This window comes from Engystomops pustulosus, chromosome 9 (genome assembly GCF_040894005.1).
Source record: "Engystomops pustulosus chromosome 9, aEngPut4.maternal, whole genome shotgun sequence".
Classification (NCBI taxonomy): domain Eukaryota; kingdom Metazoa; phylum Chordata; class Amphibia; order Anura; family Leptodactylidae; genus Engystomops; species Engystomops pustulosus.
In genome coordinates, this window is record NC_092419.1 from 75,141,709 (window position 1) to 75,167,963 (window position 26,255).

General features: G+C 43.7%; 1 protein-coding gene across 2 annotated transcripts in view; it reads right to left on the reverse strand.

Moving 5' to 3' along the window:
* Positions 1 to 26,255, reverse strand: part of GABRA3 (gamma-aminobutyric acid type A receptor subunit alpha3) — a 231,767-nt gene that overhangs the window by 94,383 nt on the left and 111,129 nt on the right. The gene's annotated exons all lie outside the window — the stretch shown is intronic.

Genomic DNA, 26,255 nt, shown 5'->3' on the forward strand with positions numbered 1-26,255 from the left:
AACAGGAGGCCACAAAGTGGCACAATGATATAGTGTGGAGGTGGCATCAGTAGCAGCAGGAGCCCGCAGGGTGGCACAATTATATAGTTTGAAGGTGGCAGCAGCAGCAGGAGCCCGCAGAGTGGCACAATTATATAGTGTGAAGGTGGCATCAGTAGCAGTAGCCCGTAGGCTGGCACAATGATATAGTGTGGAGGTGGCATCAGTAGCAGCAGGAGCCCGCAGGGAGGCACAATTGTATAGTGTGAAGGTGGCATCAGCAGCAGCAGGAGCCCGCAGGATGGTACAATGATATAGTGTGGAGGCGGCATCAGTAGCAGCAGCCCGCAGGGTGGCACAATGATATTGTGTGGAGGTGGCGTCAATAGTAGCAGCAGCAGGAGCCCACAGAGTGGCACAATGATATAGTGTGAAGGTGGCAGCAGCAGGAGCCCACAGAGTGGCACAATGATATAGTGTAGAGGTGGCGTCAGTAGCAGCAGCAGTAGCAGGAACCCAAAGAGTGGCACAAAGATATTGTGTGAAGGTGGCATCAGCAGCAGGAGCCCGCAGGGTGGCACAATGATATAGCGTGGAGGTGGCATCAGTAGCAGCAGCAGGAGCCCGCAGAGCAGCATAATGATATAGTGTGGAGGTGGCGTCAGTGGCAGCAGCAGCAGCAGGACCCCACAGAGTGGCACAATGATATAGTGTGAAGGTGGCATCAGCAGAAGGAGCCTGCTGGGTGGCACAATGATATAGTGTAGAGGTGGCAGACAATTCCAGTCCCTGGTAAAGATGGTAGGAGGCAGATGGAGCAACTGGCAGCAGATGTGTGGTATCAGGCGGGTGGCAGCATCAGAATAGTGGCTGAGGCAGGTAGTTAGAACCCAGACTCATTTCTCAACATTTGAAGGAGGCGTCATAGCTGATCTAATCTGATGCATTAGGCATTGGTGAGTTAAAATCCTGGCCAATCCAACCCTGATTCATCTTGACAAAGGTCAGTCTCTCCACCGCACTGAACACCCGCCCTGATGCCACACTACTGGCTGGCAGGACAGCTTCTCTACTGCAAACTTCGCAAGTTGCGCCCACACATCAAGTTTGGCTGCCCAGTAGTCCAAGGGATCCTCTACCTGAGGTGGTAAAGTGCTGTCTAAGTAGGCCACCGCCAGCTGGTGCAGGGTCTGCTTCATGTCCTGCTGCTGCTGGTGGCGGTTACTCTCCTCAATAGGCAGGTAAAGGAAATTGCTCATTAAGTAATCCAGACTTAAGCTGCTGCTGATGGAGCTGCTACTGCTCCTACCCCCTAGCTCCCCACAGCAGCCGTGGTAGTACTACGTGAGCGACTGCCAAGAATCCCCCGGTCAGACGTGACAGAGGATGGACAATGGCGCACATAGGCAGCGGCCAACTGTGTGTGTAGTATTTTTCTATAGCATGCCAGTTGTTCCTCCCTCTCAGCAGCAATGAAAAAGTCACCCATTTTTGACCGGTAGTGAGGGTCCAAGAGGGTGGAGAGGCAAAAGTCATCTCTATGGCGGATGTTGACTATTCAGCTGTCACTAGTTAGGCAAAGCAGCATGCTGCGGGCCTGTATAGTGCCACGGTGCTTCTGGGTCTTCTGCCTCATCTTCTACCTCCTCCGGATGCTCCTGCTCCTCCTCTCCTGTCACCTGAGTAGAAAAACCACAAATTGCACCAGACTCTGCTTGTGCTTCAATGTCCTCCTCCTCCTCCAGTTCAGCCCCCACCGGACTCATGTGGCCAGGAGATGTAGTCTCCACTTCTCCAGTGCCCTGACCAGACAGATTTTGCAGCATGAGTTCCAGGACGTTATTCATCCCGCAGTCCTGGTGACTGACAAATAACGTGGCCTCTTCGAAGGCAGGTGTCACGCATGAGCTGCCAGTGGCTGACAAAGTTACACAGGGGAGTACTCCGGTCCGCTTGCATCATCATAAAATCATTAATGACTTTTCTCTGTTCCTACAGGCGGTCTAACGTATGGAGGCAGGAATTGCAAAGGGTGGAAACATCGCATATCAGACTATGTTGGGGTAGGCTGTTCTGAAGCTGCAACTCGAGGAGGGTGTGCTTGGCTTTGTAAGAATGGCTGAAGTGCGTGCACAGTCTCCTGGCCATTTTTAGAATGTCTTGCAGGTGGGTGGAGGACTTCAGAAACTTGTTGACAACCAGATTTAACATGTGCGCCATGCAGAGCGCATGTACCATCCCTTCTCGGTGCAGTGTGGACACCATGTTCCTCTGTCTCTGTCTGTCACCATGGTTCCGATATTTATTTGTCACGGAGAAAGCCACACATTGATTTCTTGTTGCATGACGCAAAGCAGTTCCTCCCCTTTGTGACTTCGTTCGTCCAGGCAAAACAGGTGTAGAACTGCGCGACACCGTTGTGTCCTGCACATGTGGTAACATGGAGCAGCACTTATGGAGGCTGAGGTGGTGGTGGAGAAGGAGCGCAGGAACAGCAGTTTGACAACGTGGAGGAGAAAGCGCTGTCTCTTGTGGAAGTTGTTGTTGTGGCTGGGCGGGAAGCACATTCACCCAGTGGGCTGTAAAGGACATGTACTGGCCCTGACCGTAGTTACAGCTCCACACGTCCACGCTGCCGTGCACCTTGGAAAAAACTGATAAGCTCAAGGATTGACCCACCTTTGTACAAATTGGTGAAGGGCTGGCACTGCGTTTTTGGAAAAGAAATCGCGTCTTGGAACTCTCCACCTCGGTTCGGCACAAGCCATTAGTTCTCTGAAGGGTGCGGAGTCCACGACTTGGAAAGGGAGAGACTGCAGTACTAACAACTTCAACAAGAGCATGGACAGCTTTTACACCAAAGGATGGCTGGCCGCATAGAGTTGTCTCTTTGTAATCGCCACACTCAACGACTGCTGGCGCCATGCGCAGCGAGGAGCAGGAGCATCTGGACCGGGAGTTGATGTCAAAGACAAACAGTTCCCTTTGGAAGAGGTGCTGGAGCCTTGACTTGCTGAAACAGCATGTGTGCCACTAGGTGCTACTGCTGTTGCTGCGCGTGCAGGATGGACCACATCGGTTTCTCCCAGGCCATTGGATTGTGACGCTGCATGTGTTGGTGTAGGGCCGTGGTGCCAATGTTAGCTCCCTGGCCACGCTTCACTTTCTGCCCGCAGATACGACTTTTACCCACGCTCGGCTCCTCTGGTGTCTTTTCAAAAAAACTGCCACACCGCCGAGGTGGTAATTTTACTGCCAACACTCTGCACTGAGCGACTACTACTGCCACTGCCTCGCTGAGCCACTGCTTACTTGGACCTGCAAATCGGGATTTGCACCCTGCGGACGTTTGGCTCCCGTCCTCACACTGCTGCCACCCTGCTGACTCACGGCCACAGTACTTGCTGCCTGCTCCACTGCCTGACGCGCAAGCTGACACACTCTTCGCCTGACGATGAGGAATCCCCTGCTACACTCAACTCCCAAGTGCGATCAGCTACATCATCGTCAATTTGCGTTTCCCGGTCACTGCTACTCTCCTCACTGGTGTCTGTATGCACAGCCTGTCTACTGCAGGAAGCAGCGGAAGTCTGCCCCAGCTCTTCACTGCCAAGCAGCTATTGACTGTCCTCAAACACTTCGACCTTGCTGAATAGTGGCGCTGAGCCAAGACCACCTAGTAGCTCTCTGGCTGCGAGAAAGGAATAGGACAGAGGCTGGTTGAGGACAGGTGAGGGCCTCTGACCTGCTCCTGGGCCATGGCAACTAATTGTTGTATCTGAGGAACCCATGGACTCTTGGCTGGGGTTGTCAGATATATATTTGAGGAATTGGATGACCATTCAACTATTCAACAACCTTTGGGTTGTTGATCAACATATGCGGCTAGAAGACAACGGCAGTTCTGGCCTCACAGGGTCACCCCTGCATGCGACGTCCCCTTACTGTGCTGCCACCTCTGCCTGCTGCACCTGCCACCTTTCTGTCTGACATATTGGTTTATAAACTACGTGGATTTGACACGTAAATCTGGCTGTAAACTATAGCCACAAAAAGGTATGGCAATTTGCGTTATACAGATACCCCACAACTGACACCCAGTGAGAGGTCCACAAATCACTACTGCAGATGAATGTGAAACAGATTACTTGTTTTTCGATTTTGTCACTAAATAGAACTGCTATTTGGGGTATACAGATCCCCCTTAAAGAACATCCAGGGATTGGAGCAAGAATCGCTACTACACAGTACAGTAGCAGCAGCTAGATGCTACAGACAGCACATGCAGTGTAAAATGCCAGGATTGCAAATGGCAGACAGTTTTATAGGGCTGTGAGCCTGTGTGACATTACATCAGACTGCCGGTCGCTGATTGGCTTACAGGCCTGCAGATGTCATTGGGGGTGTGCCTTTCTCCTTCCCAGAGTTCTCTGCCCCATGTAACACGTTGTGCTCACGCCCATTTAGCTGAAAAAAGAGGGGGGGAAAAAAAAACTTTGTTCCCGAAAATCAATGTAAACTTCGGCTTTGTGACAAATCGAGTCTTTTGTGAAATTCGTATCTAATTCCACTTCGTTAGAATCGATTCGCCCATCTCTAATCGCCGTATTGATACTATGTTATGCAGGCAGTGTTTAGTAACTCAAGATGAGGTCCGGTCTTAAATTCATACAACTAGGTTGACTGGTGCTCATCAAGAAAATCCAGAAGCATTGCATGTTATAGTAATACCATCCCCTCCTCTTACTTTCTGCAGTCCCAGTCCAGACTAAAATGGTGGCATCTCCCTGGATGTCCTGGACATCAATAAAATGGCAAGTAAGGGTAGACACATTTACAGAATTAGTAGTCATATATATATATTTATGCCTCCTGATCCTGACCTTGAGGGGACATGATGTATAACCTATGTATCGTAAGGTATACAACATGCAATTCGTCAGCTTGTGACATGTTGAAATGTAGGTAATATTTTATGTTACAAGTCTTTTCTGTCACAAATGGGACCTGTGTCAAAAAAATAAGCATAACTTTAGAGAGGTTATGAAAACATTTAGCAAAACCAAGGTATTGCAACCATACTTGTGTTCTGTTAGAATTGGCTCTACAAGAAAAGGAGTGAGCCCAGTGTAGCTATTTTAGCCAAAAATCTAATTCCTGTATTAACTACTGATCGCAATTTCGGGTCTTCATACAAGGAATGGGTAAATATTTGTTGATGATTATTTTAAGTCATTAAATGTTAACTGTATCCTGTGACAAAGAAGAATAGTTTTTTTCCGTTTTCGTACTGTATGACATATCTAAAAATTCATCCCTGTTCCCATTTCAAATGCACAACAAGTGGTACAGCTATATATGTCCCATTTTCACATGCCCAACGGAAAGGACATCTATAAACGTGATGACAGTGACCCACGTCAAACGGCTCTATCTCCTGAACCCTGGAATCCTGGAACACAGAGATTTATCAAGCTGCCTAAGAGATAGAATGTGCTTAGTTGCCCATGGCAACCAATTACAGCTTTTACAGCTATTCATGAGCACTGGTAGAATGAAAGCTAAACTGTAATTGGTTGCCATGAGCAACTAAGCGCATTCTTACTGTTAGGCTGCTTGATACATTTCTCCCATTTTTTGTGTAATTTTAAACGGAAGAATATCATCTTTAATATAATATGTGGTTCCTTTATGAATGCTTAACAGAACCAAAGCTATCTACCCTTAAAATAATACTAAAAAGTAATTTTTATGTACAGCTAATTTTATGTAACTTTAAAGGGGCCCTAATTTACTTAGGGCCGGGCTGGGCTATTTAAAAATAATAAACATGTACTTACCTCGTCCGGCGCTGCTGATGTCCCGTGCCGTGGTCCGTCTCATCTGTGCGCCGGTTTGTTTACAAGGGTGCACAGGGAGCTTCCTGCTGGCCGCATGGCCGGCAGGAAGCTCCCTGTGCGTGGCTTCTATGCCTCAAATGGACCGTGGCGCGGGACATCGCCGGCACTGCAGGAGGTAAGTACACATTTATTATTTTTAAATAGTGTCACACAAGTGACACAGACCTGATGACAGGTGTTGCGGCCGTATACACTTCCCCACAGATAGCAATAGGCGCACAGAACAATAGAGTGCCGCACATGCACCGCTCCGTACACAGGGAAATGTTAGAACATATCCTGTTTTTTCCTGTGTGCTCGGCTGTACAGTAAGCATCCCTATGAAGAGGGGGGGGGGGGTAACTTTTTTATTTTTACAATACTAGCATATAAACTAGTGATCATGTAATCACTAGTTCATAATAATGTATTGCAATAACCATGTATTGCAGTGCATTCGTAATGTCAGCCTACGCATAGGCTAACAGGTAGACCTCTCGTTCCGGCTGGCTCCCCGGCAAAGAACCATTGATTGCATTGTGGGGTGGCGGGAGAAGAGGGAACCCATCTCCCTCACCAAGTATGTAGATCGTGCGGCCACAGCATTGTCGCACAGGCTGGATCGGCACTCATTCCATCATCTCATGTCATAAGACAGCTTGGTCACTGCTCTTACCTGACGGCCTAGCCTAAGGACCTTTAGTGACCGAGGGAAAAATCTGTATGGGTAGTAACTAAGGGGTTAAGGCTTACTCCTATTCTTTGCAATCTGTCACTTTATATGGTTATAACTTTTAAACTTTAACTTATCAAAACTATTATGAGAAGTTTTGCATGCATTTATTAAAAAAAAAATTGCTAACTAACATTTCCCATATGTCTCGTGCATGTTTTCATAATTCTCAAAATGTCTGGATAATTTATTTTGATGTAACACAACGTACAAACTGAACATTGGTGTTCTGCATTTTCAAGGATATTTCAGAATTGACTTCTTTGGGGATCATCATTTTTTTCAATAAGATTTTAAATATATGATATTAGAAACCCCATATGTATCACTCCATTTTTTAAATCTCAAGAAATTTTCCTCAAGAAATAGCTTTTAGGAAGATTGTTAACACACAAAAACGCACACAGCGAGGTGCAGAAGGGAAGGGAGGTTCATGCAATAGCCAGTTTTGCCCTATAGAATTTAGTGGGAGCAATTTTGGCAGCTACAAAATATTTGTTTTTCTGTTAATGTGGCCATTTGAGGGTTTATATTTTGGGGGATTACATGAATTTTCAGAGACACCATTTTGGGGTGGCTATGTCCTATTGATAAAAAATTATTAACTTTTTTGTGGGGGAGGGTTGTAGAAAAAACATCAATTGTCTCATTGAATTTTTACTTTTTTTGAGTGTTCACCGTATACACAAATTATATACTTATCATACAAAAAAGTATATACACTCACTTTCTGAGTGTACTGGAAACAAAATGTTAACAGAAACCATTAGGATAAGAACCATCATGTTGCCACATGACACAATCACAGGTGTGCACAGCAGCATAAGAATTATTGTGCATGGTATGGCTCCAAAAGTGTAAATCTGTCTTTTTTCCTTTTTGTGCAGGTTTACCACAACTCTAATAAAGCTGCATTTTTAACCATCAATTGGACTGCTAGAGAAAATTATATCTTTGTTATTCTGCATAACATTTTTATTTTTTGTTTACAGACCTGTTTTCGGGTTTATTTTTTTGGGGGACAAGATTCATTTTTTTTGGTATCATGTCTGGGAAAATGTTACTTTTTATCGTTTTATCCTTATTTAATGATTTTTTTTTACTTTTTATTTAACGGTGTTAAGTAACAATTTTATTTTATTGTACAGGTTGTTACTGATGTGGTGATGAGCAACATGTAGTGTTTTTGATGATGAGGCATCATCATTTATTTTTTTTTAGTTTCTATTTTATTTGCACTTTTTTAAAAAAAAACTTTTTTTTTTTTTACCTGTTTTACTTTGACCCACTGTGGAAGTTGAACAAGTGATCATTTGACAATTTCAGTGTAATATACTGCAGCATATTACATTAGCCAGCATTCTGCATAGGCTGACAGACACACTGTGGCATCTACTGGAGGCAGCCTTCATAGGTCCCTAGGGGTGCCATGGAAGCGATTGGCACCCAACTTGCCTGAGATCTTCTGGGTGAGTACCTAGTAATGCCCTATAGACCCTGCAGTTACCATGACCACAACATCTATAGGGTAAATCAACCGGGATTGCGAGTATCGCAAACACAGCTAGTGTTACGGTGGCCCCACTGTCGTACACAGCCGAAATCCTGCAGCAATCACATAGGTTCTGCTTCTGAGCCTTTCTTGAGAAGGACCTGGGGGTACTAGTAGATCATAAATTGAATAACAGCATGCAATGTTAATCGGCTGCCTCTAAAGCCAGAAAAATCTTGTCATGTATCAAAAGTGGTATGAACTCTCGAGATAGGGATGTAATATTACTACTGTACAAGGCATTGGTTCTGCCTCACCTAGAATATGCTGTCCAATGTAGTGTCAATGTTTCAATGTAGAACCACAAAACTGATAAGGGGTATGGAGGTTCTCAGTTATGAGGAAAGATTAAAACAACTAGATTTATTTAGTCTGGAAAAGAGACGACTACGAGGGGACATGATTAATTTATATAAATATATGAATGGTCCATACAAAAAATATGGTGGTAAGTTGTTTCAGATTAAATCAAATCAAAAGAAAAGGGGGCACTGTCTCCGTCTGGAGAAATCAATGTTTAATCACCAGAGGCGACAGGGCTTTTTTACTATGAGAACTGTCAATCTGTGGAATAGCCTGCCTCAGGCACTGGTCACAGCAGGGACAGCAGAGAGCTTCAAGAAGGGTCTAGATGCCTTTTTACACCTAAATAAAATTGACGGTTATGTTATATAGAATTGTTTCCCCTAAATCCCTTCCTCATCCAATCCCTACCCTTCCTTGGTTGAACTTAATGTAAATGTGTCTTTTATCAACCGTATAAACTATGATACACTATGATAGCTAGTCACTATGTTTTGGTATGGGCAGATGGCACACAGTGTTATGCCTGTGTGAACACAGTACTAACTACAACTAGACAGTCTTAAACTCCACCATATTTATCATACAGCATCAGATACTTTGATAAATCCTGCAGCAATGTCCATACAAAGTAGCAGAAAAAAGTAGTTGAATGGCACTCACCATAGATCTTCTTATAAAATCCTTTTTATTGAAATAATATTCACATTGTTGGATGTATACAAAGAGGGTAGGAAAACAAAACAGAACATCACATAGTTGTAAGCAACCGACAGCCACTTCACACTCAAGGCGCTTCATCTGGTTGACTTTTGTGAGGGGAACAAACAGTGCTGTGTATTCAAACCAGGTTGGGAAACCCCCTGACAGCCAATACAAAACCCCATTGGTTAAGTCCTATCTCCTTATTGGAGTATCCAGATGTCTATCATTCTCAGTGTGGAGACCAGTAATGGGAATATTCGTATCACCTGTTGCTCTAAAACTCCTTAGGCCGGTGACACACATGGCATTTTTGTTGCGTTTCTGCTGTGATTTCGAATGATTTGAAAATGCATGCGTTTTCACATATGCATTTTACAAATGTTTGCTTGCCTTTGCGTTTTTAAAAACGCAATGCTTGATGTGTGTAAATCACATTCAGCTGTGTCCCGTGAAATTTGTAAAAACACAGTGATCTTCATGCTGTTTGCATGTAATCACATGCGTTTCTAAACGCAGACAACAAATGCATGCGTTTTCAAAAACGCAACCACTTTGAAAAACGCAATGAAAACACACCTTAAAAACGCAGACAAAAAACGCAGGGGATAGAAACGCCAAGTTAAGAAACCTTAACCAAATACTCATTGAAAAAGCCAATATGCAAATATGATGAGTTTTTAAAGAATGCAAGAACGCAATGAAAAAAATTCAACAAAAGCGCCACATGTCACCGGCCTCCCCTGTAGGTTTGCTAAACCTTAGCCCCAAATCTGTTGGCTAAGGAGAAGGTCGCCAGACTCCTGCCTCACCTAAGATGATGGGGGCGCATGTGTGTTAAAACGCCGCTCCGTCCTGAGCCTGGGGGCTGGATTTGACATAACTATCCTCCCCTGAGACGTGCCGTGGAGGCCGGAGTGCGATTGTGACAGCATATAGGAGTGTATTTTGCTTTATAGTAAAAGTCTCCACTTATAGACACAAAGTTTTTTTAATGCATGGGGTCTGTTAGTTGTCATGGTGGGTGCAAATATGCATAATTTGAGTGACCAGTGCCAGGCAGCTGCTGCTAAAGCAAATTGAATGGAATGGATCAAGTGAGGAATAATTTCTCATGATAAGGACATAATTTTACACATACAAATCACTGGTCAGACCAAACATGGACTATTGGCCCACATTTACTAAAAACAGTGTAAACTATGTGCAGTTTGTCTGTGTAAAGTGCAGAAAGCGCTAGATTTATGAATTGTGATTCTTCATGAATTGTCATGAATCTGGCGCCCTCTGCACTGCTCTAACAGAATGCACCAATTTTTTTGGTGCGCTATAAACATAGGACGTGCAACACAATTCTGTCTGACTTTGCATGATAAATCTGGTGCACGGTCCAATTGAGCACTAGAATGCCCATGTCAGTGCAAAAAGTTGTGTTGCATTAAGAATAGTGTAGGGTGTGCCACAATTGTGTGGCATGTGCTAGAAATGTGTCTCGGACACTTCTTAAATTCCTGTGCAAGCAGTTTGGACCTAAAAGATTGCGCAAAGTAAGACAGAAAACTGTCACACGGCCCTTAGTAAAAATGGAATATTGTGTACAGTTTTGTTCACCAGTGTATAAAAAGGATCTTTTTTTTTACCTAGGCCTGTGGCCAGGACAGGGGATTCTTTACTATAAGAGCAGTGAGACTGTCGAAGATCAATATTTTCCAAGCATGCTTGTATGATCTCATCAGCAAAAGTGTACTTGGCTACCCATGATCTGACATAGTAGTGGCTTGCAGGACTAAAGACAACATGCTGCTATGAGTAACGAGAAGCTGTATTAATGAGAAGCTCATGAAATGGTGAGATCGCTGCTAGTATCTACAGATTGTAATTTGAATATCATCAGCGCAAATTACCAGCAGGTTAGTGAAATCCACAATCATAAATACAGGTCATTTACAAGTCGTAGCAAGTTGGGATTGCCTGTATGCTCTTCTAGAGGACTCTGAGTAGAGTTGGGAGAAGAAGCAGAAACAAATGAGATATTTTACAACAGAAGAAATACTTCTGTTGAAAAAACAACAGAAAGAAAAAAAGGATTGGAAGATAAAATCTGTAAACTTGCAAAAACAATACAGAAATCTGTAAGAAATGGATAAAATAAAATCAGAAAGTAAGGATTTGTGAGGCTCTAGAGGATAGATCATGTAATTTGAAATATTCTGGGACTGTCTAAATATCAGGACGGTAATGGTCCCGGTTAGACATGGGTGAATTTGTTGAAATTAATTTCGAGCCGCTTCGCCAAATTTTTCGGAAAAATTTGATTCGGCCCGAATCGAATCATGGCGAATCGCGTTAAACCAGGTATTTCCTGTCTGCAGAGAGCCTATAGGGTGTTGCAGAATGTTGTGCCATGCTCTACAACACTGCATAGGGAGTGTGGTTTGGTATTCAAACAATGCTGTGTTTTAGTATGACACGCACATGACAGCTGCCGTCATTGAGTGGTGGAGGTTGAAAACGGCATTATGGAAATCACAGAGGGAGACAGCGGTCAGTTGGCAGCAGCATGAGTAGGCTGCAGAGTGTCACATGGACAAATTATGGAGGTGGCAGCAACATTGTAGGCCACAGCGTGGTACAATGAGAAATTCTGGAGCTGGCAGCAACATGGTAGGCCACAGTGTGGCACAATGTTAGAGCGTGGAGGCGGACAATGGTAGGCCACAGAGAGACACAATGAATTCGAAGTTGAAATTTTTTATTTAAATTTGAAGATTAGAGAAGCCACATGCATTATTCATTACAGTTTCCCTGAAAATATGATCAATGGTACTGGGTGAAAAAAAACAGGATGTGTCAACAAATAGAAGTACTTTATTTCATACAGGGATGACGCGTTTCGGGGGTGTAATGGTCCCTTCTTCAGGCCCATACAATTTTAAACAGAATTCTAATGAACAAACAGAATATAGGTGATTGGTCATGGGTCGTAGAAAAGACAATACTATACATAATAAAATGTCCACAATAAAATGTACATGATAAAACTAAATGTTCAATTACAAAAATAGGTATGGAGATCGATAAAATGGAGATCAATAAAATATATAAAAATATTGTCTTAATACATTTCATAAAGTAGTTGACATAGTATGTATAGTAACGTATTTTTCGGCCTATAAGGCCTCATAGATTGTAAGCTCTTGTGACCATTGTACAAGCATTGTCACCCGGTGTCCTCCTCCTCCTCATAGATTGTAAGCTCTTGTGGCCATTGTACAAGGATTGTCACCTCCTGTGTCCCCTCCCCATAAATTGTAAGCTCTTGTGACTATTGTACAAGGACTGTCACCTCCTGTGTCCCCTCATCCTCCTCATAGATTGTAAGCTCTTGTGACCATCGTACAAGCACTGTCACCTCTTCTGCCCCCTTATCCTACTCATAGATTGTAAGCTCTTGTGGCCATCATACAAGCACTCACATCTCCTGTGTCCTCTTCCTCATAGATTGTAAGCTCCTGTGACCATTGTACAAGCACTGTCACCTCCTGTGTCCTCTATTCTTCATAGATTGTAAGCTCTTGTGACCATTGTACAAGCACTGTCACCTCCTCTGCCCCCCTCCCCCTCATAGATTGTAAGCTCTTGTGACCATTTGTCACATATACTCATACCTATACAGCCCTGGTAACTCTTGAGACCTCCTGACTACATGCCAGCATAATTCTATCCAAAGAGGAACATGGCTGCACTGCACCACCCAGTTACTTTACTGTTACTTTATTAAATATTTTAGCATACTATTTGGGGGAAAAAAATTTTTTTCTTATTTTTCCTCCTCTAAAACCTAGGTGCGTCTTATAGTCAGAAAAATACGGCATAGAGTGGCCCAATAAGCCATGCAAGAGGTAGCACGGACTTACCCTGAGAATGTAGGGGTTAAAGATGTGGCGATCCTATTTGAATGGATAACATAGGAGACGGAGGTATACATAGATAGGGGAGTGATGGGACAGTGAGGATTTTTAGTCTAAATGGATTTAAAAAGAAAGGACGATGTGACTTACTCGAGTAAAGCCTGGACAGTCGGGAGCGCTGTATGCTCACATCTCCCGCTGCCGGCTCTAATATAGGAAAGCTGGCGCATGCATGGGAGGGTTTCTGACCCGCGTCTGCGCTGTGTGTGGGAGGAGATAGGGGATGACGATGGCAGGAGGGCTGGATCACAATGTGCCAGATCACAATGGAAGTGTGCGCATGATATCACTCAGATGACGTGAGAGCTGAGGATCTGCAAGGAATGGTGAGATCCCTATGTGTATGGTGATAATGGATGGTGAGCTAATAAAGTGTACTGAAAGAAAAAAAAAGAAAAATAGATGAGAATGAAAAAGTATTGGATAGTGATAGTATAGGATCTAATAGGTACTGTTCAGTTACTACGGACAATGGACGTATCATGACATAGATGGGATGAATGCTCTCCATTTACAGAGGATAGTAAGTGGAATTTGAAAAAGGCTATAACTGTATGGTCATCAGAGATGATAAACAATTAACTGTATATGAACATGTGGTATGAAGTACAAAGTGTTAATTAGACTTTTTCTAGTGTTATATTGAGGTCCATAGGGGCACATGGTATTCATCTTAAAAATCCAATAGTTCTCTCTTTTAGTAAGTTGACTGTATCTATCTGGATGATCTTTGGGAATCTGTTCTATTGGAATTAGTGTGAGGTCATTTAAATTATGTTTGTGATGTGACATGCAGTGCCTAGACACGCTATGGAGTTGGAAACTAGTTTTTACTTTATTTCGATGCGTGTTCATCCTTTCCCTGAGGGTCTGGGTTGTTCTCCCTATATACTGTAATGTGCAGGGGCACTGCAGTAGGTATAGAATGTACTCTGAAGAGCAGTTCAGAAAGGAATTACCATATATACTTGAGTATAAGCCTAGTGTTTAGCACAAAAAAAGTTGGCTTATACTCGAGTAAAATAAATATATGAAAACTCACCTATCCGGCTTCCCCCGGGACTGGCTATATACTGGGGCAGGGGGCTGGCTATATACTGGGGCAGGGGGCTGGCAGGCTATATGCTGGGGGGCAGGTGCTGGCTATATACTATGGGGCAGTGTCCGGCAGGCTATATAATGGGGGAGGTTGTGACCAATGCATTTCCCACCCACGGCTTATACTCAAGTCAATAGGTTTTCCCAGGTTTTTGTGGTAAAATTAGGGGCCTCGGCTTATACTCAAGTATATACGGTAATCTCAAACTGTTCTCCAGTGGAGGCAGATGTAAATAGCTTGGTGCAGTGTTGTACGATCTCACAAGTGAGACATCTACTACTATTACAGCAATACGGCAGGACCATGAAACCTTCTCTGGCCACCCTGACTATCATACCCTTAACCTTTCCACATCACACTGCCTTAGATCCATGGAACACTATATCATTCTCAGAAAATCTAAGAAACTTTCTAGAGATAGATCAGAATATAAAGCTAACTCACACAGGATCTGGAAACCTGATTTGGATACACAGACAAACGCGACCAACAACACCCCAAAAAAAGTACACACGACTACTGTTCCACCCCCTCCCGCGATCAAAAATCCATCCACCCTACCCCACAATAATGCAAATAGAAATAGGGTTTACACCAACCAAAACTATAGAAACTCATCCTAGCAGAACACACTCTCAATAGAACAAAGAGGGTACCGGTACAACTTGCAATGCCATCAAGACCCCATCCCCAAACAAAACCCTAACTAAGTCCCCAGCAGGAACGATCAAGAATACTAGCACAACCCCTACTACCACTACAATGGCATCCACAAAAAATATCCCAAGTTACAAACACCTCCACTAATAATAATATACACTTCGATTCAGGCTCCACATCACCTACTCCTCAAGTCTTTATCCAATTATCACCATTACCCATTAAAGAAACCACTCTACCAGAAGATTTGTTATCATTAACGGTACATGACCAATGCCCTCCTGAAAGACTTCCTTTTGAATTCATCAACCAAGCTTTGGATCTTCCCCTCCGAACAGCTTGATGCCGTCTTTTTTAGATCTTCCTCAGATTCCAAAAACCCCACCATTAAAAGAGGAGATTGGCCCAATTATCAAGAGCCCGAAAGCAGTATTTGCTATCTTGTCCAGGGCCAACACGGGACAAAAAAGAAAAAAAGCACAAAAGGAAAAAGGAGGAGCCAAACACAACAAAACGAATAGCTAGGGAGTAGCTCAACAACAAGTACGGATCTTCAATCTCTCCTCTCACAATCTTATGAAAGAGGAGAACACACTCCTCAGCAAAGGCCTCTCGTTTTGCCCTACCACCAAATCAAAAGAATTTGATCTATTTTTAGATCTGAATAGTTTTATTCGCAAAGCAACCCTGAAAAGACACTTCGAGATTACACAAGCGAAAAGTAATCTCACCAGAAGACCCTGACAATGTCTATATCCATTCGAACTTTAAACCTGTCTCCAATTTCAACCCAGTTCAGAGTAGAGGACCATACATAGAAACATTCTTTTCAATGGTCTCCTCTGAACTTAGATCCTTAGAGAGATCCCACTCTAAATTGAAAAAAGACAACCTCTCAAGATCAGAAAGGAAAGCCTTGAACAGTCTTAAAACTAATTCTGCCCTAACCATCAAATAGGCAGACAAAGGTGGTGGAACAGTGATCTTGAATACCACGAACAATACACAGGAAAGTCTGAGGACCCTGTCCGATGAGGACTATTATCAAAAACTAGATCATAACCCGAGCAATGAACATCTGGAAACATTGAAATTGTTTACCCGGGTAACGCATCAAACTGGGATCCTAACAAAAAAAGAATTTGATTTTATCACTCCCGTATGCCCTCGGATGGCATTGTTCTACTACTTGCCAAAGGCTCATAAGGACCCTACTAGCCCACCGGGTCGACCTATAATATTGGGCATTAACTCCATCACATGCAATCGGCATATGTAGATTCCTACCTGCAGACCTACGTCAAAATCCTTCCCACATACCTTCGGGACTCCTCCCAATTAATCACGGAACTGGAAGACTTCCAGTGGGACACCTCATTCAACCTGCTAACCATGGATGTTACGGCATTATACACTAACATCTCTGATGAATTAGGGATTAAAGATATACAGAGAACACTCCAGAGAGACATATCTCTACCTACATCCCAAAGCGATTTCTTAATCCAACGCATCAAATTTATATTTCTATTTCTATTTGTAGCTTCCAGACTCAAAATTCCAACAAACGAAAGGCACGAAAAGAAAGGAGTGAGCACACCGAGTTCACCGGCATCATTTTTATGGGCGAATTCGAGTCCATCTTCATCAGCAACAATCCTAAATACATCTCCAAAATAAAGTTCTTTAGGAGATACATCGACGATCTCTTCATTGTCTGGCAAGGAAGCAAAAAAGAAGCAGCTAAGTTTGCAGGGATGATCAACCGAAACAATTGGGGGATCTCTCTGACATTAAATTTCTCCATGATCCACATCAAATTCCTCGAATTAATGTTAACAATAAACAGCAATAGAGATGACCTCCTGACAAGCACATACTGCAAAACAGTTAACGTAAACGTTTCCCGGATTACACGATTGTGCACTACAAAAGTTGGCTGAATAACGTACCATATAGCCAATTCAAGCGCATTAGAAAAAACTGCTCAGAAGAATCCACATTCAGAGACCAATCAAGACTCCTACATAAGATACTCAGAGAAAAAGGATACCCAAAGAAAATCCGGAAAGACGAATTCAGAAAAAACAAAGAACTCATCCAGAAAGAATGTCTCGCCCCTCGCAAACAACAAGACCAGACAGACGATAGGGCACTACATTTTACCACTACCTTTTACGTAGTAAAAAAGATATTGGCAAAACACTGTTCCATCTTAACTAAAGATCCCTACTTGGCCAAGATCACCCCACCAGGTCCCCGTATACAATACAAACGAGCACCTACATTAAAAACCATTTTGGCCCCTACAAAACCACGAAATGCAAAAAAAAAAAAAAAAAGGAAAATATCAAAAATTTCACAGTGCTCTCTGTTCCCTGAGTTGAAAGGAGATTATCGCTGCAATAGTAGTAGATGTCTCACTTGTGAGATCGTACTACACTGCACCAAGCTATTTACATCTACCTCCACCGGAGAACAGTTTGAGATTAATTCCTTTCTGAACTGCTCTTCAGAGTACATTCTATACCTACTGCAGTGCCCCTGCACATTACAGTATATAGGTAGAACATCGAAATAAAGTAAAAACTGGTTTCCAACTCCATTGGGTGTCTAGGCACTGATTGTCACATCATGAACATAATTTACAGTCAACTTATCAAAAGAGAGAACTATTGGATTTTTAAGATGAATACCATGTGCCCCTATGGACTCAATGAAACACTAGAAAGAGTCTAATTAACACTTTGTACTTCATACCACATCTTCACATCTAGTTAACTGTTTATCATCTCTGATGACCATACAGTTATAGCCTTTTTCAAGTTCCACTTACTATGCTCTGTAAATCGAGCCCTTTCATCCCATCTATGTCATGATACGTCCATTGTCCGTAGTAACTGAACAGTTCCTATTAGATCCTATGCTATCACTATCCAATACTTTTTCATTCCTATATAAGAACCGACAGCGGGAGACGCGAGCATACAGCGCTCCCGACTGTCCAGGCTTTAATCGAGTAAGTCACATCGGCCTTTCTTTTTAAACCCACGTAGACTAAAAACCACTGTCCTGTCACTCCCCTATCTATGTATACATCCGTCTCTTATGTTATCCATTCAAATAGGATCGCCACATCTTTAAGCCCCAACATCCTCGGGGTAAGTCCGTGCCACCTCTTGCATAGCTTGCCTCCACATGTAGGCATCATATCACATTTAAAAGTGTCTATATCCTCTCAACGTACGCAGGAGAACCTAGGACTATCCGGGCAAAGTACCATTTACTTCTATTATATTACTTACCTGAATCACACAACAGTTCTATATATGAAATGCACAAAATCAATTTTAGTTATGAGAACGCAATTATATATTTATATATTTTCCATTTCTGTTTTTTTCAACCAGTACCATTGATCATATATCCTGACTTCTACAGAACCGGGACACAGGACTACACAGCAATATCTCATCCCACTGCCGTCATTCAGTATATCTGATATCTAGCATATTTGAATCTGTTTACTGGACTTTTGATGCGCTGGGTTCATTGTTTCTGAAAATATGATGTCTTTGCAAAAAAAGAACTTCAAAGGTAGCAGTGGCAGCAGCAGGTCAGAGTAGGACAATGAGAAATTCTGGACGTGGCAGCAACATGGTGGGCCAGAGTGTGGCACAATGTTAGAGCGTGGAAGCGGCAGTGGTGGCAGCAACAGCAGCAGGTCAGAGAGTGGCTCAATGACAAATTCTTGAGGTGGCAGCAACATAGTAGGTGACAGTGTGGCACAATCATAGAGCGTGAAGGGGTCAGTGGCAGCAGCAGTATCAGCAGGTCAGAGAATAGGACAATGAGAAATTCTGGAGGTGGCAGCAACATAGTAGGCCACAAAGTGGCACAATGAATTCGAAGTCGAAATTTTTAAATTTTAATGTGAAGATTAGAGATGCCACATCCATTATTCATTACGGTATCCTTGAAAAGATGATGTCTTTGCAAAAAAATAACTTCAAAGGTGGCAGTGGCAGCAGCAGCATCAGCAGGTCAGAGAGTAGGACCATGAGAAATTCTGGAGGTGGCAGCAACATGATGGGCCAGAGTGTGGCACAATGTTAGTGTGTGAAGGCGGCAGTGGCGGCAGCAGCAGGAGGTCAGAAAGTAGCACAATCACAGAGTGTGGAGGTGGGTGACAATTCCAGTCCCTGCTAAAGATGGTGGGAGGCAGATGGAGCAACTGGCAGCAGATGTGTGGCATCAGGCAGGTGGCAGCATCAGAATAGTGGCTGAGGCAGGTAGTTAGAATCCAGACTTATTTCTCAATGTTTGGGGGAATCTGATCTGATGCATAATTGGTGTGTTGAAATCCTGGCCGATTCACACTTGATTAATCTTGACAAAGGTCAGTCTCTCCACATTATCGGTGGATAAGCGGGTTCTCCTTGGGGCAATGATGGCCCCCACCGCACTGAACACCCGCTCTAATGCCACACTACTGGTCGGGCAGGACAGCTTCTCTAATGCAAACTCCGCGAGTTGTGGCCACACATCAAGTTTGGCTGCCCACTAGTCCAGGGGATCCTCTACCTGAGGTGGTAGAGTGCTGTACAAATAGGCCCCCACCTGGTGGTGCAGCGTCTTCTCCATGTCTTGCTGCTGCTCAAAAAGGACTTTACACTTAAGCTGCTGCTAATGGAGCTGCTACTGCTCCTACCCCCCAATCTCCCCACAACAGCCATGGCAGTAGCATGTGAGCGATGACTGCCAGGAATCTCCTGGTCAGACCTGACAGAGGATGGACAATGTCTGCACAGTATATCTCTATAGTATGCCAGTTTTTGTTCCCTCTTGGCAGCTGTAAAAAAGGCACACATTTTTGACTGGCAGCAAGGGTCCAAGATGGTGGAGAGCCAAAACTCATCCCTATCCCGAATGTTGACTATTTGGCTGTCACCAGGGACATCTGCGCAAATGACTCTGAGGGACTCTCGGCCTCCATCTCCACTGGTTGTGGACAGGTGAGGTTGGCCATGCCAACTAATTGTTGTATCTGATGAACCCACAGACTCTTGGCTGGGGTTGTCAGATGTTATATTTGAGGAATTGGATGACCTAGTCAACCAATCAACAACCTTTGGGTTGTTGATGAACACACTGCCGCGAGACGACAACGGCAGTCCTGGCTTCACAGAGTCACCCCTGCTGCGATGTTCCCCTTACTGTGCCTCTTCCTGCTCCACCTGCCACCTTTCTGTCTGACATAGTGGTTAATCAACTACGTGGATTTGACACTTATTTGTTGCTCTCAACTATAGCAACAAAAAAGTATGAAAATTTTCGTTATACAAATCCCCACAATGGACACCCTGTAATTGGAGCGAAAATCCCTCTATAAACTATGTGAATTTGACACTTATCTGTTGCTCTGAACTTTAACGACAAAAAGTATTGGAATTTGCGTTATACAGATACCCCACAGCGGACACCCTGTAATTGGAGGAAAAATCACTCTATAAACTACGTGGATTTGACACGTAAATCTTGCACTGAACTTTAGCAACAAAAAGTATTGGAATTTGCATTATACAAATACCCCACAATGGACGGCCTGCAATTAGCGCGAAAATCACTCTATAAACTACATGGATTTGACACGTAAATCTTGCTCTCAACTTTGGCAACAAAAAGTATTGGAATTTGTGTTATTCAGATACCCCACAACGGACACCCTGTAATTGGAGCGAAAATCACTTTATAAACTATGTGAATTTGACACTTATTTGTTGCTCTGAGCTTTAGCAACAAAAAGTATTGGAATTGGCGTTATACAGATACCCCACAAGGGACACCCCTGCATATACAAGGAGTCTGTAGAACAGTAGAAGTCTTTCAGTACTGCAAGTAACAGAAACCTGGTATTGAACCGTTCTGACTTTCAAAGTGTTGCACAAATCTCAACGCATCGTGCATCCCTAGCCACCAGTGGGCCCTCCCAGCAGCTGTGGGCCCGGGTTTGCCGGGTGCTTGTGGTGTTGCTACAAGAACGCCATGTGTCAGCAGTGCTGTTGACTTAAAATTACAGAGGCCGGGCAGATTTTTACAGTGTTATGGGCAAAGGAGGGCCCCTGGGAAGCAATGGGCCCTGTGCGTTTGCACATACCGTCTAAATGAGGATCCCCCATTGATAATTAGGGTATTGTTCACACTCCTCTCCTTAGCTGGGTATAACACAAAGCGTTTCTATGAGTTTGCTCTGACTGCTGCACAGGAGATTTATCAGGAGAATTCCAAATTCAATAAGTGTAACTGCAGCTATTGGGATAACCAGCTGCAACCTCCTTCGCACATAGCCTTGCCCTGCTATATAAGGATCAGCTGTGTGACTGAAAGACCCCGGGAGATCTAGCTAGCTAGGAAAAGATAAACACACTACACTAGCTAGCAAATCCGTGACTTAGTTTTCTGGGCCTGATGGTGTACTCAGAATCTGTCCCTGCTGACACTTGGCAGAATATTCCACCAACGTCTTGATGGTGGACGCCGGTGATAGATAGGGGCGTTTAACTTACAATTCTCCCTGAGAAGAGGAGTTCTCTTTAATCTATCAACCCATTCTCATAATTTAAACACACTGGGGGATATTTACTAAGGGCCCGATACGCGTTTTTGCAACGGGTTACCCAAATTTTCCCTGTATTGCCCCAGGATTTTGGCGCACGCGATCGGACTGTGGCGCATCTGCGCCGGCATGCTCGCGGCGGAAATCGGGGGGCAAAAAACCCACCGCATTTTTTTTTTTTTAAAGTGTCGACACGCGCTTACCTTCATCCAGAATGGCTCGGTGAACTCCAGTGCGTTCCGATGCTCTTCAGCGCAGCAGCGACACTTGGTGGACGTCGGAGGAACTGCTGTGGATTCGGCCGTACCCGAATCCACCACAGAGAACATTCCGCTGGATCACGAATGGACCAGGTAAGTAAATCTGCCCCACTGTCTAAAGATCACCAGGAATATAGCCAGATAAATACAGAATGTGCTGATAACTCACAGGTGTCTAGAGTACTTTCACACAAGTAAAATGCATCAATCCCTAGGTAATGTATATAAATATTATTCCCTTAACACAGTATGATAGACATGTACATCATATTGCGTTAAGGATGTAAGAGGAGGGGTATGAATCTGGGGTGACACTATGTATTTTCATTGCATTTTGAAAACATCAAACGCATATGTGTTTTTAAGTAGGAACTTTTGATGAGTAATTAGTAAGTGTATATAGGTAATTACAGGCATGTAGTTATGTACTTATTTCAGCAAATTTTATATGATGGTATATAAGGGGTCCTACACCGCCCAGGGCCCATGGTACCCCTAATCCCTCCCTGCCCTGAACCTCTTGTCATAATTGTTCAAGTCGCAGATTGACCAAATCTTCATCCTATAGTTCCTACACATCACTTAGTCTAGTATTGATATTATTTTGACATGGTAAAGGTTTGAGCTTGTTATCCTAATTGCTGCACGTCCACAACTCCGCCACTGAATAGATTTGGTGGTCATCTGATGAATCTCCCATATACCAGGAGTGGGAAAGGCATATAGACTGGTGGTCATCTGATGAATCTCCCATATACCAGGAGTGGGAAAGGCATATAGACTGGTGGTCATCTGATGAATCTCCCATATACCAGGAGTGGGAAAGGCATATAAACTTTTTATGTTATGCCCAAAGAGGAGTGTGAGCAACACCCTCATGAGTTTATCTGTCTGTACAGGAGGTAATACTCATGTACAGTATGTGTGGGCTCCGCCTCCCTGGCTCTCTGTCCATTCACTTCATACAGTCCACTTGGCTTTCTGAGGATAATCTAGTAGGGTACTGTATTAGAAATTTTCTAATATTCTGCAATTGTTAATTCTGCCTTACTTTTGTACTTTTTTTGTGGTAATGAAGGTTACTCATCATTTTGGGCAGATTGAGCTAGGGAGTGCTGGGTCATTATGACCCGTGGGTGTTGGGCACACCTAATGGGTGTACCTTTTTAAGTGTTTTTAACCATTATATGTCTTGTCTTTGTTATGATTTTTGGATTAAATAAAATGTACTTTATCACTTTAGTCCAATGTACGCATCCATTCTTTCCTCTGGTTCATGACATGTATTGATAGGGATGCGTGGACATTTTTTTGTATTTATTCTATATTGGTAGTGCCTGTCCTCTCTGTTGTTTTGACTTGGCAGTATGTGTGGGCTATCACGGTTCACCTGTAGAGATTCCTTAGCCTCTGCTGACACCAAGTGGAGGAGATGGAGAATCACATGTCAAATAACATTACCTAGATCAGTGATGGCGAATCTTTTGGAGACAGAGTGCCCAAACTACAACCAAAATCCACTTATTTACCGTGAAGTGCCAACAAGGCATTTTAAGCAGTAACTTATTGCTACCTGTTCTTCAACATCATTCAATTGTATCGCCCCCCTGAGGCAACCAATACAGTTGAAAGAAGGAGGGCAAATTCAGACTCTCGTTGTAGCGTCTCTCTCTGTAGAGGAAAAATGGTTGGTCCAGCAGGATGACTTCCAAAGATATTGCAGTTCTGTCAACACCTTCTTACTAGCCCCGCAGTTCCTAACAGCCCATGAAATGTTGCTTTAAAATAGCGCTGAGAGCAGCATCTCTTAAGCTGCCTGGGACTTGGTGGATTTGGTCCTATTTGATTAACTCTGTCCTGGGGTGATGGTCTGAGTGCCCACAGAAATGGCTCAGAGTGCCACCTCTGGCACCCGTGCCATAGGTTCGCCACCACTGACCTAGATTAATTAATTAGTGACAGTGTGGAATCAACAAACCAGCCATCCAGTCTTTATGTACTCTGTTGTATGTCCCTTAGGTTATACAACTGCAACAACCCTGCCCATGCATAGGTTGGGTAGTTGTTGCGAATAGCGCCCTTTCCGTGTTAGGAGCTGCCTAGGGAGTCACATTACCTCTGCCTGGGGGAAAGAGTTAACATATCTATTGTCTCTAACCAATGCTGTGCTCTTTACTGTATAGCAAGCTGGAAGCTAATTGGATAGTGCTTCTACCTCACTAGGTGAGTATAAAATCCCCTTATGGGCGGCAGCACGAGAAGTCAGTGTACAGCACATGCCTGTGCTGCAGAAGTCAGTGTTTCACATCAGGAAGCAGATGTGGCCTGTTGTCTGACACCTTGGAACCCCACAGGTCTACCATCTGGACTCAGATCTATCTTTACCAGCCCAGTTTGACGCTATTAACCAGGATGTAAGCATATCTTTCTGTGGACCTGCACTCCGACCAACTTTCCAGCCTGCTGAACCAGCTGCTGATGTTAGGCTGTTGCCTGCTGCTGAAGTTCTAATAAAGAACTGTGAGTTGATTTGCACAACATGCAAAGTGTGATCCCTGAATCAGATTGATGGGCTCCCCATCCTTCATCATCCAGGGATTCCCATACACACCTCAGGGGTTGCCCCAGGGAGAAATTTATTGCATCAGCCTCTCCCCCCATTTTTCTTGCACACACCAGCTGCTGGAAGCTGCCAGTCTGTCGACCAGTCCTCCGTTCTCAATACGTAGCACAGTGACCTGTACTATGACCGCTCTGAAGAGGACTTCTGCCCGGAGCCTCCCATATCTCCCAGGGCTGCAATTCCCCAGGAGGTGACCCACGTTCCAATACCCAGGACCGTGAGCAGTTTGTCATATGTTTTGTATATATGTTTTTCTGTGTTTTGCACTAAACTGTGGGCACTTCACCCAAAGTGCACTTTATTTTTGGCCCCTCCAGGTTTGTAGTGTGCATAGATCTTCTGGAGGTTGCATATTACCAGCCAGCCCCCTCAACCAGTCCACAGCCGAGCCATGGGTGGCTCGATCAATTACCAAGGGGTATGCAACAACCCTGCCAATGCATAGGGTGGGTAGTTGTTGCGAATAGTGCCCATGTTAGGAGCTGTTTAGGGAGACTGATCTCTCTATGAGTTCTCCAAAAGTTGAATACTTTGTAACTGCAGCTGGGACCTCTGCCTGGGGGGAACGAGTTAACATATCTATTGTCTCTAACCAATGATATGCTTTGTTCTTTTGTATACTGTAAAGCAATCTGGAAGCTGATTTGTGAGTGCTGCCACCTCACTATGGGAGTATAAAAACCCCTTGTGTGCGGCAGCATGAGAGTGAAGCACATGCCTGTGCTGCAAAAGTCAGTGTTTCACACCAGAAAGCAGAGGTGTCTCAGACCTTGGGCAGTCAGGAGACTAAGCCCCAGAGCAGAGGTCCACCATCTGGACTTGGCTCCATCTTTACCAGCCCAGCCTGATGTTATTAAGCAGGCTGTGAAAATATCTTCCTGCGGACGACCAGCTTTCCAGTATGCTGAACCTTCTGCTGATGTTAGACTGTTGCCTGCTGTTGAAATTCCAATAAATAACAGTGAGTTCATTTGCACAACATGCCTCCGTATGATCCCTTGATCAGGCTGTTCACCATCACAGTCTCCCCTTCCTTCATCACCCAGGGATCCCCATATACACTTCAGGGGTTGCCCCAGGGAGAAAATGATTCCATCGGCCTCTCCTTCCATTTTTTTTGCACACACCACCTGCTGGAACCTGCCAGGCTGTAGACCGGTCCTCCGATCCCAATACCCAGCACTGTAACATACCGTGCCCTGGTCTGCATCAGCCAGCCAAATCAGGGTAGACTTCATCCGGTATTCTCTGTGACTTATAATGTTAGCGATCATTTAATATAGTTATTTTTCATTTGCATATATTTTTTTTTATATAGTCATCTATCAACACAAAATCAAATGTGTAGTTTTACAACACAATTGGGCAATATTATTATTAATATTTCTTCAGTTTTTGGAGTGTGTGTAGCTTTTTTGGTACAGCAGAATTATTCTAATGGTTTAGACAGCTAGAGTTTTCCTACAATCAAGTCTGAATAAAGTACAAGGAATGTGGCAGCAGACATGTCTGCACTGTTTGCATGAGTCCATGAACAAATTTGGCACAGATTGTCAGATGTAACAAATCTGTAACTTTTAAAATACAAAAAACTGATGTAAATGTGATGATATCCAGAGTGACTACATACTGTATATATGAAAATATAAATATGTGCAAATTGAATTCAAGGTGATGCCCATCTTAGCTGATGGACCCTATATAATAAACATGTTTTTAATTGATTTCAATGGAAACCTGTCATCAAAAAACCTCTTAAGAGTTTTTATAGTAAAACTGGCTTTTTCTGAAAAAAAAAATGATGTTAGATCAAAGTTTACCATTCTGTATGCAGAGCTGTGTCCCTAGTCCCCTGGGAGTGACTAGTGAGGAGTGGTT